Source organism: Macrobrachium nipponense, chromosome 6, assembly GCF_015104395.2.
Source record: "Macrobrachium nipponense isolate FS-2020 chromosome 6, ASM1510439v2, whole genome shotgun sequence".
NCBI lineage: Eukaryota > Metazoa > Arthropoda > Malacostraca > Decapoda > Palaemonidae > Macrobrachium > Macrobrachium nipponense.
Genome location: NC_061108.1, coordinates 136,339,804 through 136,352,303, shown reverse-complemented (window position 1 = coordinate 136,352,303; position 12,500 = coordinate 136,339,804).

Below are 12,500 nucleotides of genomic sequence, written 5' to 3'. Positions count from 1 at the left end.
TCTTTCAAGAACGCATTCCAGCAATTGAGGAGTAGGCGTTCCAGGCCATCACCTGGAATCTGAAACGCATGGGGGAGTCTTCTTCCACCTGGAAGGCTCGAAAGAAAGAGAGACATCTGATACGATGTGGGCCTGTGCTTAAGTAAGAAAGGATAGATATTAAATTGGGAGATTTTTTTAGGAACCATGACATGTTGAACTCACGTTCGGTTTATGCGTTAGTTACGATAAAGCAGCGCTTTAATATTTCATGGCAAAACTGACAAGATAAAAAATAAATAATGATTAATGCAGTTCAACAATCTATTATAAAAGAAGGTTTTGTATCTGCCGAAATTTTCATTGCAGTGATAACTACTACACCTTACTGCGTTTAATACACAGAAATAAGTATACAAGTGTACTCTGTTTCCCGATTATATCTTGTATTCCCAACTGCAAAAGATTACATCACAGAATTCTAGTTAAGATCCAAGTGACTAAGGGAAAAGTTCACAAGTAAGAATTAACTCACTAAACAGAGAGAGAGAGAGAGAGAGAGAGAGAGAGAGAGAGAGAGAGAGAGAGAGAGAGAGAGAGAGAAGAATATATACCTACAAGTCATTCATACTTATCTAGCACCTCTGTACTTTTGCACAACTGGCAAAAATAAAGTTCAAGAATATATCACCAGTTATTTGATTATAATAATTATTATTAAATACGAGAAATTCAATGGGAAAATTTAAATTCTATTCGTTTAAATGCTTTGTCAGTCAAAATCGCCTTGATGTTGCATTAATGCGATTTATGAATATTGTTTTATTGTGATAATTTCTAGAAAGGTAAGTTCGGCATTCGATCGCAGTAAGAGCACACTTGACGGAAGTTCATTCTATTAAAAATAACTTTTATATAAAAGAATCTATCCCACGGTAGCTCTTTCCAGGGTAGTCACTAAAATACTCGGAATGGGACCCAGCGGAAATGTAGCTCCGAAATTACAAAAAGACGAGGAAAATCAATCAATCCCTGCCCTAGGCACCGACCATTTTCTTGTCCCCTACCTCATCGCAATTCTGAGATCTCCGGTCTTCCTCGGAAGGTAATCAATCTTCTTAGATTCCATTTCCTTTCAATCGATTCAGCAGATCCGGGTATTTCCTCCGCTCTCCAATCATCACAGTTTTATTTTTGACTTTAGCGATAGATCGTAAATGGTCGCTCTCTCTCTCTCTACGCTTTCTCATTCGTTGTATGTTTTTCATATGATCTCCCTATTCGTTTCAAAACAGTCATATTTCAAGTAACTTTACCCCCAAAAAAATTTTTAAACCTACAGGAAATTGTTGCTCGATCTCCTTTCTCGTTTGTTCAAATCAGTCATATTTTCAAGTAGCTTTCATAATATTTTTTCGACATACAGAGACGTTGAACCCTATTTTTCATTTGAGAATCGTGAACAACAATATTCGTTCTCAGGAAATAGTTTTTTCTGAGATTAAAATCCAAATTTATCTTTGGCAAATCCTCTAAAACCAAGTCAAAGTTCTAAAGATGGAAATAGAATTGTCCAAATATATGTAAGACCTTTAGATGAAGCGAATGCAAATGGAAACGTGAAAAAATAAAGGTCCTGTCAACTGGAATGATTGTTTGTTTGTTTGTTTGTATGGTGTGTTTACGTTGCAAGGAACCAGTGGTTATTCAGCAACGGGACCAACGGCTTTACGTGACTTCCGAAACCACCGGCGAGAGAGAACTTCCATCACCAGAAATACACATCTCTCACACACTTCAGTGGAATGCCCGAGAATCGAACTCGTGGCTACCGAGGTGGTACGCCAACACCATACCGACCACGCCACTGAGGCGCTGGAATGTCCCCTGGGACATGTAAATTTGACTAGGAACCAATCATAAATGGAATGATCCCCAGCCAGAACCTTTTATGCATCATTGGTATAATACCAAGAATCTTTATAGCCAGAAAAACAAGAAGCGATGCATTATACTACCCTTAAACCATTTCCCTTGTATTTTGATAGTTTGTTTATATTCTTATCTATTCACCTATTTATTTGTTTTTCTTTTCTAGTAACTGCTCTCTTATTCCTGCATTTCCTATCATCTTTTGTTACTTCTTGCAATTGAACACTGTATTCTTCGGAAGCTTGTATTTCAAGTCAAAGGGTCCTGTAGGCTTGTCCAATATGAATAAGCATTTATCTAATAATAACTAATAATAATAATAATAATAATAATAATAATAATAATAATGAATAATAATAATAATAATAATAATAATAATAATAATTCCCCCAAAATCTAATAGCTATAAAACGCATTGCGGATTTGTAAATTTATGGACAACAATAATACAAAAACGGTCATCACATCTTCCAACCTCCCTCAACTCCGATCTATTCTTATGATAATGACATCACCTTGATTTGTTAATTAAATCCTTCATCCCTTGAGGAAGTCATCTGTAGGGGCTCTGTCAACTGGCAATCACAGACGGCGTATTTGAACAGACATTCTTCTCTGTAACGCTTTCAAAGTTAGCTTATCTCCAAAGGCGACTGAACTATCAAATGCCTTTAATATACATTGGTCGAAACGGTCTCTACGAGAACGGCGCCGTTTCGTTACTCAATATATTAATTAATGACCTTTAATTTTAATGATTTTACATAAGAATTTTTCTCCTATTCTTTGTCTTATGAGGATATTACCTACTGGATTATTAATTGCCATGGTGAATGAATGATTTTAATTCTTCCGATGAGCATCAACAAATCTATAATAATAATGATTTTTCCTGACACATTATTTCAATCACTGGCGTCAGTTCTAATGATTTTACATAAGAATTTCTCTCCTATTCTTTGTCTTATGAGGATATTACCTACTGGATCATTAATTGCCAAGTTGAATGAATGATTTCAATTCTTTCGATGAGCATCAACAAATCTATAATAACAATGATTTTCCTGTCTCTTTATTTCAATCACTGGCCTTAATTCTAATGATTTTACATAAGAATTTCTCTCCTATTCTTTGTCTTATGAGGATATTACCTACTGGATTATTAATTGCCGAGTTGAATTAATTAGTTTAATTCTTTCGATGAGCATCAACAAATCTATAATAACCATGATTTTCATGTCTCATTATTTCAATCACTAGCCTTAATTCTAATGATTTTACATAAGAATTTCTCTCCTATTCTTTGTCTTAATAGAATACTACCTACTGGATTATTAATTGCCATGGTGAAATAATGATTTTGATTCTTTCGATGAGCAGCAAAATATATATATCCATGATTTCCCTGTCTCATAATTTGTTTTTTGCCCCATTTTCAAGTTTTTTATTGCATGCACTGAAAAAGCTAAGTAATTATGCACAACAGATAAAATTCCCCTAAGATTAATCCTTACTCCGTCGAAGCTCTCATATATAAAAATAAAGGTTACGAAACATCAAGTCTGGCGATCATAAACTTAAAACTGAAATTCCCAAAGAGTCTATAAATACAACATGAAAAAATAGCTGACAATTCCGCAATGATGGGAAAGAAGAGATTTTGATGCATATAATCCCAAGAACTTTAACGATAAATATACGAGTAGAATTTATCGGAAAAGGGGAGAGTGCAAGTTTAGTGCAAGAGTTATGATTTTCTATTTTTATGTTTTGATGTCTTCTTTTTAGTTTTGGTTTGTATTTGTTATTTATTTTTTATATGGGGATACTCTTAACTATACTGCGTTGAGTTTCTTTCTCTCTTAGGAACAATAATTCTAATATATTTCTGTTCTTCTGGACTTTTCATTTGATCTCAGGAGGCTGATTATATAGAGAAATTATATGAGTGAGTTCGGTTTCCTTTAGGATTCTGGGCAAGTTAAACACCACGTTTCTTTTTCTTAATTATTATTGTAACACACAATTTCACTGTCCTATCACACACAAATGACACAGAGTAAACGGAGTATAAACCGACACAAATTATGCGTCCAGAAGTGAGTTCTTAACTGGACTTTTCTCTTGTTCCACCTGAACTCTGGACCCAGTTCTGATTTCTGGCTCCACCTTTTTTCTAATTCTTCATAATTGGATAATCTTCAATGCCTACTACTTCCGGCGCCGACATTTAACAAATCAGGGTGTACTGTGGGCAGTCCGTTCCCACCCACTTGCTATTCGTTCTAACAGCTTGCATCATCGATTTTTGTTATGTCTTTTTCTGCGTTTTACGAATGTCGTAATTGCAAACATTCTGGTCTGCGTTTCTCTTCTACTTCTCTTTCGCCTTCACCTACCAAAACTCTATCAAAACTCTACTAGTATATTTTCCTAGCTAATATATTTCCTACACAACTAATCTTATAGACTTCTGCCTTTACATGCTTTACACAAGTCTTTATAAAATGCACTACTGGTTATTTTATGGAAAGGTTTTGTAAGTCTTTATCAAAGGAACGAATCAGTTTAAAGGTGGAATTGGACAAGACACAATGACTGACACTAAAGATGGAGGAAAGAGCCGCTAATTAAAAGGAGGAGGAGGAGGAGGAGGAGAAAAGTTAAATGTATGGAAAAACAGCAGAGGAGGAAGAGGAGGAGGAGGAGGGGGAGGAGGAGGAGGGGAAAAAGTTAAATTTATGAAAGAAAATCGTCGGAGGAGGAGGAGGAGAAGTTAAATTTAGGAAAAAAAGTAGAGGAGGAGGAGGAAGAGAAAAATTAAATGTAAGAAAAAAAGGTAAGAGGAGGAGGAGGGAGTTGAGGAGGCGAGGAGGAGGAAAAAAAATCAAAAAAATTTAAAATTTGTGGAAAAAAGCAGAGGTAGGAGGAGGAGGAGGAGGACGGGGGAAGGAGGAGAAAAAGTTAAATTTATGAGGAATAAGTAGAGGAGGAGGAAAAAAGTTAAATTCATGAAAAAGAGCAGAGTAGGAGGAGGGGGAGGAGGAGGAGGGGAAAAGATAAATTTATGGAAAAAAAGTAGAGGACGAGAAAAATTAAATTTACGGAAAAAAACAGAAGAGCAAACACATAAGTAGGGAAAAATACAAAGCCTGAATCATGTATTGGTTAATATGGAAAGAAAAATAATAATAAATAAATAACAATAAAACTATTACTACAACGAAGTCTAATATTTCCAGGCTCAGTATAAGACCCTTATTCCGGGCACAGACTATTTTTCTGGTGCTCTCCAAGTAGTAGTGGCTTCTTCCGGGCCAAGAGATTTTTTTGGGGGAACCAACCTAAGTCCCCTATTCAATGCGACTTCCCAACCGTGTTTGGTCGAGAAGGACAGAGTAATTTTTCTGTTGATAAGATGGAAATGAGAGAAGTTTTTTCGGCAAATTGGTTCAGTTTATAAGGGTTGGTTTCACTAAAAAAAAAGGAAAAGAAAAAAAATGTATATCACAAATTAGCCGCACAACTTCAGTGAATATATATTCAAATGACTTGTATTAGGCTTTCAATATGACGGGAAGGCTTACAACTTCCAGCTTCTTCCATTTAGTACACTGTATACTACAAGACGAAGACTGTAGTATACGTCTCGGAAGGCTTGTAGTACAATGTAAATTGAAGATTCTGGAATCTAAATCATCCCGTCTTATTGGAGAGTAATACGATTAATTTCAATATATATATATATATATATATATATATATATATAGTATATATATATATAATATATATATAATATATATATATATATATATATGTGTGTGTGTGTGTGTGTGTGTGTGTGTGTGTGTGTGCATATATATGCCTATATACACACAGAAAGAAACATAATATCTTTGCAAGGAAATTATTTCTGGCCCAGATGGTCTTCCCAATCCCTTGCAACCTTCTGGAGGCCAAAGCTGCTTAGTCTCTCTTGGGTGAAAGGAGAAAAAATAAATAAATAAATAAAAAAGAAAAAAATAAATCAAGGCAATATGACGGAAATTACATTGATGGAGATAGAAGGCAGGAAGATGAAAAGCTCAAATTTGAAATATTCTGAGTAATATAAAATAGAAATTTAAATTGACGGAAAAAATATAAGTAAAAGGTTGGAATATAAAACACGTTTTCATTGTTATGTTTTCGTTTGCCCCATCTCCAACTCTTATGTTGTAGCAGTCTTATAAAAATATTCTTTTATTTCATGATATTTTACAATGTATGGAAAATGTAGTATGGTAAAAAAAAAGTTGCAAATGAGAGAAGAAAAAATAAGCAAAATTTACTTTGAAATAGAGTTAAAATTCTTTGTACAATTCTCCTTTAGACAGAGAGAGAGAGAGAGAGAGAGAGAGAGAGAGAGAGAGAGAGAGAGAGAGAGAGAGATGAGAATTTTGCTTATAGAATACCCAAAGAGAGAGAGAGAGAGAGAGAGAGAGGAGAGAGAGAGAGATAACATTTTATCCAAGTCTTGATGACGAATGCTGGATCAAATAAGTCACGTGTTAATTTTATTGAAAACATTTCCTGTCGAGTATAAAGATGAAGAAAATGGAGATTCCAGTATCTAAGATTTGTTCGTGTCATATTTAAGCCGTATTTGGACTGCGAGTTCATTGAGTAAGATTGTTTGTACGTAATTTAATGAGCTACTGATAATGCGTCAATTAATCAAATACTGTTTTTATTTTACATAAGACTGTGACGTCGCACATCTTACCTTCTTTATAATTATTACTAGGTTAGTTTTATATTCTAAGGAGGATGTTACCCAAATGCTTTTAAAATGTGTTTAAACGCAACGAGATTCTGATCTTCTAAGCATCATCAAAATAAAGGCATATTTACTGAATGCATTCCAAACCACTAAATACATTAGGAATAAGATCTCCATTCCTACCGTGTCCTAGGCAGACCCCAGAGGCCCTCGGGAATACATTTCGGAATCAATTAACGCCTCCATTCCAAATAAGACTTCATGCATCTTGGCTCCAAAGGGGACGAAAAATAACAAACGAATTAAAACACGGTAACTAGCCGAGATGTTCTGTCTGTCTGTCTGTCTGTCTCTCTCTCTCTCTCTCTCTTTCTCTCTCTCTCTGTCTCTCTATCTCTCTCTCTCTCTGTCTCCGTCTGCGCCTGACGTCTCAGCAGAGACCGGTTTAATTAACTGGTGCAAATATCACCTTGAATATTTACATAACGTTTCTCTTTGTTCAACGCAAAACCTAATGAACGCAACTGTCAGTTCAAAGTGGTTGGACGCGAGACCAAGACGGTAATATCATTTCTGCCTCTGGATTTGCAGTGGTTCTTTGGTAACAGAAGTAGGGTGTTTTTTAATGGTTTATTCTCACATTTTTATCTATTTATTTATTATTTTGTTAATTCACTGGGTCTCTTCTTTCTGTATTTCTTTTTACCTTCTGTCAGTTATTTCAAATGAACGCCATATTCTTTGGAAGCTTGAATTTTGAGTCAGGTGGCACCTGTGGTGAACTTGTCTCCCATACGAATAGCGTTCAACAAATAATAATAATAATAATAATAATAATAATAATAATAATAATAATAATAATAATAATAATAATAATAATGAATTTCGTAGTAGTGATGCATTGTGATACATGGTTGTTCAACCTTTCACTTTTCTGGTATCATTTGCAGAATAATAATAATAATAATAATAATAATAATAATAATAATAATAATAATAATAATAATAATAATAATAATATCTATGTTTTGTTAAAAATGACTGCTGCTTCAGCACTATTAATCTTATAAAGAGTCTTCTCTATTTTTCTGATGACGGCTTTCTCGTTGTTGCTTAGACTGTCGAGCAACGCACAAAGGGCATGGTAAAATTCGGTTGAGTCATTTGATTTATTATTGCTTATACAATTCTCTCTCTCTCTCTCTCTCTCTCTCTCTCTCTCTCTCTCTCTCTCTAACGCGACGTTTCCTCCTGATCGACAGGACATTATCAAGCGATAACTGCTGAGGGACTGAATTCCAGTGTTGTTGTTGTTTTTGATTTAGCTGACCTTGTGTCAGCACGGGCTCTTGCTCACAAGAGCAGCCCGTAACTCAGGATGGTGAGAATGGTGGTAATGGTAGGATATGATTCTTTTTTTGGTGATAATGCGTGAGTTGATGAGTGTGATATTGGAAAGAACTTTTGATGGATAAGGTTGTCCAACCTTTTTAAACCCTAAGGTGCCCTTCAGTGGTAGGAAAAGTGCAATAGTAGTGAGTGTTGGCAAGTCAGAGAGGCCAGCAGATGAGAAGAAGGAAGGGTATGAGTCTGAGAAAAAGATTGCTAGTTAGTTAGCTTGTGAGGTTCACAAAACATTTCCTTATTCGTTTTCCAATTCCGAGTGGGAGGTAGTGTGTGTTGTTGATGCATGAGGCTGAAGGAATGCTGTGCATAAGGTGAGGTAGTGATGAAGGATGTCGAGTCGGGGCTTTGCTTTTGGATGTTGGGTGATGTAGGTTGATGTTGGCTATCTTTGTGTCAGTCATGCACTGGGTGGATTGTTTGTTCTTCTGTGTTTTATGGTTTGTATGTGAGTGGATAGAGATGGCAGGGGGTGTGAGGGGTCTTGACTGATGTCCCCGAGATTCTGCTATTTAGGAGTGTTTTGCACCTACCTTGGTGGTGGGTAGGAGCATAGGAAGCCTGTAAGCTGTTGGGTGTTGTTTAGGATATGTCTCGTTTATTTTGAGTGACTGATTGTTGATCTCTTCATGACTTTGTCTTAGTTGTTGTGTTTCTGGGCAGTGTAATATATAGTGTTTCCAGTGTTCTTCTGTATTTGTTTCGCAGTATTTACATGGTTTTAGGGTTGTTTTCTATTTTTTGCCATGTGCATTGGTATCCGAACCTTAGACGGTGTATTATTTCACGCTTAGTGCTCGTGTCCATGTTCTTCGTTATGCTGTGTGGTGAAGTTGTGTGGTGTCTGCATACCATTTTGCAGTCTTGGAGCCTCCGAAGATGGCTCTCCCGATTTTGCTTTCCTCCTGTGTTTGGCAGTATGCTTCCGCAATGCTTTTCAGTTGGGTTAGTGAGAGGTTTATTTTGATGTTGACATTGTTTTATGTGTAGCCCCGTTTTGCTGCCAGGGAATCAGCTTCCCTATTTCCTTGTATTCCTACATGGCTCGGGATCCAGTTGAGAGTTATTTGTCTGTTTCTGCTTTGATGGAGTTTTGCCAGTGCCCATATGCTCGTTAGGAGTTTGATGTTTTCCTTTGCTTTGCCTTTTGTGATGGCTTGTATTGCTCCTTTCGAGTCGGTGTGTATTGTAGTGTTGCCCAGTCTGTGTTGGGAGTCTTCTAGTGCTTTGGCGATTGCTATCAGCTCTGTCTGTAGTGTGGAGGCATTGTCGGAGAGCCTCCAGCTCCCTTTGAGTGTTGTTGAGTAGACCCCTGCTGCTGCCGCTGGGACCTGAGGTCTACTGATCCATCTGTAAAGTATATGTTTGTGGCGGTTGTCAACTGTATTGCTTCTTGTGCTGCTTGCTTTAACTGTTGGGTAGTGCATGCTTCCTTGCTTGCTGGAAGAATTGTGTAGTTTGTGTTAAAAGGTTCTGGTTCCAGGTGCTGATTCTGTGTATTCACTGAAGGGGGTGTCATCTCTGATGGCTGCAGCATGATTTTGCATGCCTACTCTTCTCAGTGTATCTAGAAGGTCCCCAGCATATGTTTTGGGAGGGTCTAGCTCTTCATGGAGATTAATGCATTTCCTGATCTCCTTTTTGAGTGGACAGTCTGTGTCATTTTTTAAGGTTTTTCGCAGGATGGATGGATGTGTTTCTCTGATCTATCCTATGAGTCAGAGATTGTAGTTTTGTTTCATGTCTCAGGATGCATAGGTTGGTCCACATTGGTGCTCCTGTAATGAGTCTTAAGGCATTGTTTTGGATTACCTCAAAACTTTTTTGTTCAGTGCTTGTGAGATTAGTGAGGACTGGTGCAGCGGTACTCTACTGTTGATCTTATTGTCTGTATGTAGAAAATTCTGAGGGCATGGTATACGGCTCTCTGCCTTAGCGAGGTGATTCTTTTCATGGCGTTTTGTCTGCATTTGATCTTTTGTTTAAGTGTTTCTACTTCTTTGCGTGGTGAGAGCTGTATGTTGATGTTGACTCCTAAGTACATGAAGTTGTCTACCCATTCGATGGGTTCTCCCATGAGTTGTATTGGGTTCAGGTCTGTATTGTATTTGATTGCCATTGCCTTGGTTTATGGTGTGTTGATTTTTAGTCCTAGGACTGTGCATTTGTTTTCAATCTGTGTTATCGCGATTTGCATGTGTTGTGGGCTCTATGCCTGTCTGTGCTGACTAAGCACGCATCATCTGCATATATGAAAATTTCAACTCCATTTGGCAAGTTGCTGTTGGCTAATTTCTCCATTAGTATATTGAAGAGGAAGGGGCTGAGTATTCCTCCTTGAGGTGTTCCATTTTCCAGACTGAGGAATTCGGAGGTTGCTCCTTGAAAGGTAACTCTGGCTTGTCTGTTTTGCATGTATCCTTTGGTCCATGCTAGAAGGTTGCCTTTAACTGCCTTGTTGGCTAAGGCTGCCAGGATAGCAGCTGCACTTGCAAGTTCGTAGGCTTTTTCTAGGTCGAGAAATACTACGATTGCTTTCTTGTTATTTATTGTGGCCTTCTCCTTTTATCGTGGTGTTGCGAGCTCTTCAGTACGGTCAGAGTACTTCTCCGGCAGGTCGAGTTTTTATTGGTTCCCGGGAAGGTGACTCATACGGCGGGCGTTGACGAGTCTTGCAGACCTTCTCAGGTAGGGGGTATCACCGGGAGCCTCTTGATTGGCTTCTACCTGCGTGACGTCACCCCTGGTATTATTCTCATGTCCGGTGTTCGTTCCATGCGCGCTGGTACTTTCGTTAGGGGGGAGGGGTGTGGTCCTCCTCACACACGTCGGTATCAGGAACGCTTCTTGGGTGGTATTGAGGGGAGGCTTTTCTTCGAGGATGAGCAGCGCTTCTAGGAGACGCAGACGTCGTGGGTCAGGTGCTCTCCCGATGATCTTAATATTCCTGACGATGTCGTCTCTCGTGATGTCTCTGCGGTGTACTGCAAGGGCGTGCTGCCTAATGGCGCCCTCCTGGGCGTGGCAGGAAATCCTTTTGACAGGCGCATCGCCGTCATGCCGATGTAAATCCCAGGGCATCCTTGGGCGGGGCATACGTATCGGTAGACGACGTTGGACTGCTTCAGGGGGTCTCCTGCCGGTGGGGAGGGGTTGCTCTTGCAGGTCTTTCGTACGCCGATTCTTGTAGTAAATAATGAGGGACCACTCTCTTTCCTTCCTCCATGGGGCGGACTTGTTGTTTCCTCTATTATTTTCTTCATGGCTGTTCTTCTTCTTCCTTGTATTGGTGGTGCATGAAGGCTTTATAGAAAAGTTTGATATCCTCCAGGGCGGAATGTTCCTTCTCTCTTCTTCCGTCATGTACCACTTGTCAAGGGCGGCTCGAGTTTCTCGGTTTACGAGTTTGTTCGAGTACCCATTGTTAATTAGCATCTGGGATCTCGGTCGAGTTCGAGGTGTGTGTCCTGCCACGTCGAACAGTGTGAGAGGTGATAGCGAGTGTCCTGCGCGGTCCAAGACCACCACCGTCAGGGCCTTCGTCAGGAGGGCCCTCTCGCACTGTTCGACGTGGCAGGACACACACCTCGAACTCGACCGAGCATCCCAGATGCTAATTAACAATGGGTACTCGAACATCTTCTTTGCAAAAAAAAAATACTAATGAATATTAATATGTCATACCTTTCAGTACTAAAAAATAAAAACACATTTTCATTACGATCAATAACATAAATTCTATGACAAATATATAATCGAAGCCTTTATTGCTATTTTACGAAAAAAAAAACAAAGGAAATTTTAAAAATCAGCTAATTGTCATCACTTTTCCCTAATTAGACGTAATTACAGATTCGACCTTTACCACACCTACGGCTGAAAAGGCCTTCATTTCTCCCATCAAAGTTGCAGAATTTTCCTAATTATCAATTTCTTTTTTATCTTCGATCAGAACAATAAACATTTCTGCCCTAATTCCAAAAGGGAGTGAGTGCGTATGTCTGTGTGTTCGTGATCGTCAAAGTATGGGTCTAAGTTACTTTGTGGATTAAACGTTGTTACTTTGATTTTTATGGGAATCAATTCTATTAACTGCCTTGCTATCAACAAGAAAAAGGTTGGACTGGAAATCATATGAATGATAACTTGACCTCGCTTTGATCAGCAACACTGAATTTCAGACGTAAAGTTCATATAGATTATTTCTTGAAGTTTATATAGATTATTTCGTAAAGTTTATATAGGTTATTTCGAAAAGGAAAATATTCATCAATAAACATGAAAATGTAAAGTTTATATAGATTTCGAAAAGGAATATATTAACCAGTAAACATGAAAACATTATGGATTACCAGAAAACACTATAAATAAAATCATGGATTACAGAAAAAACATTTCTTCTAAGGTATCTGTGACTTGGCAA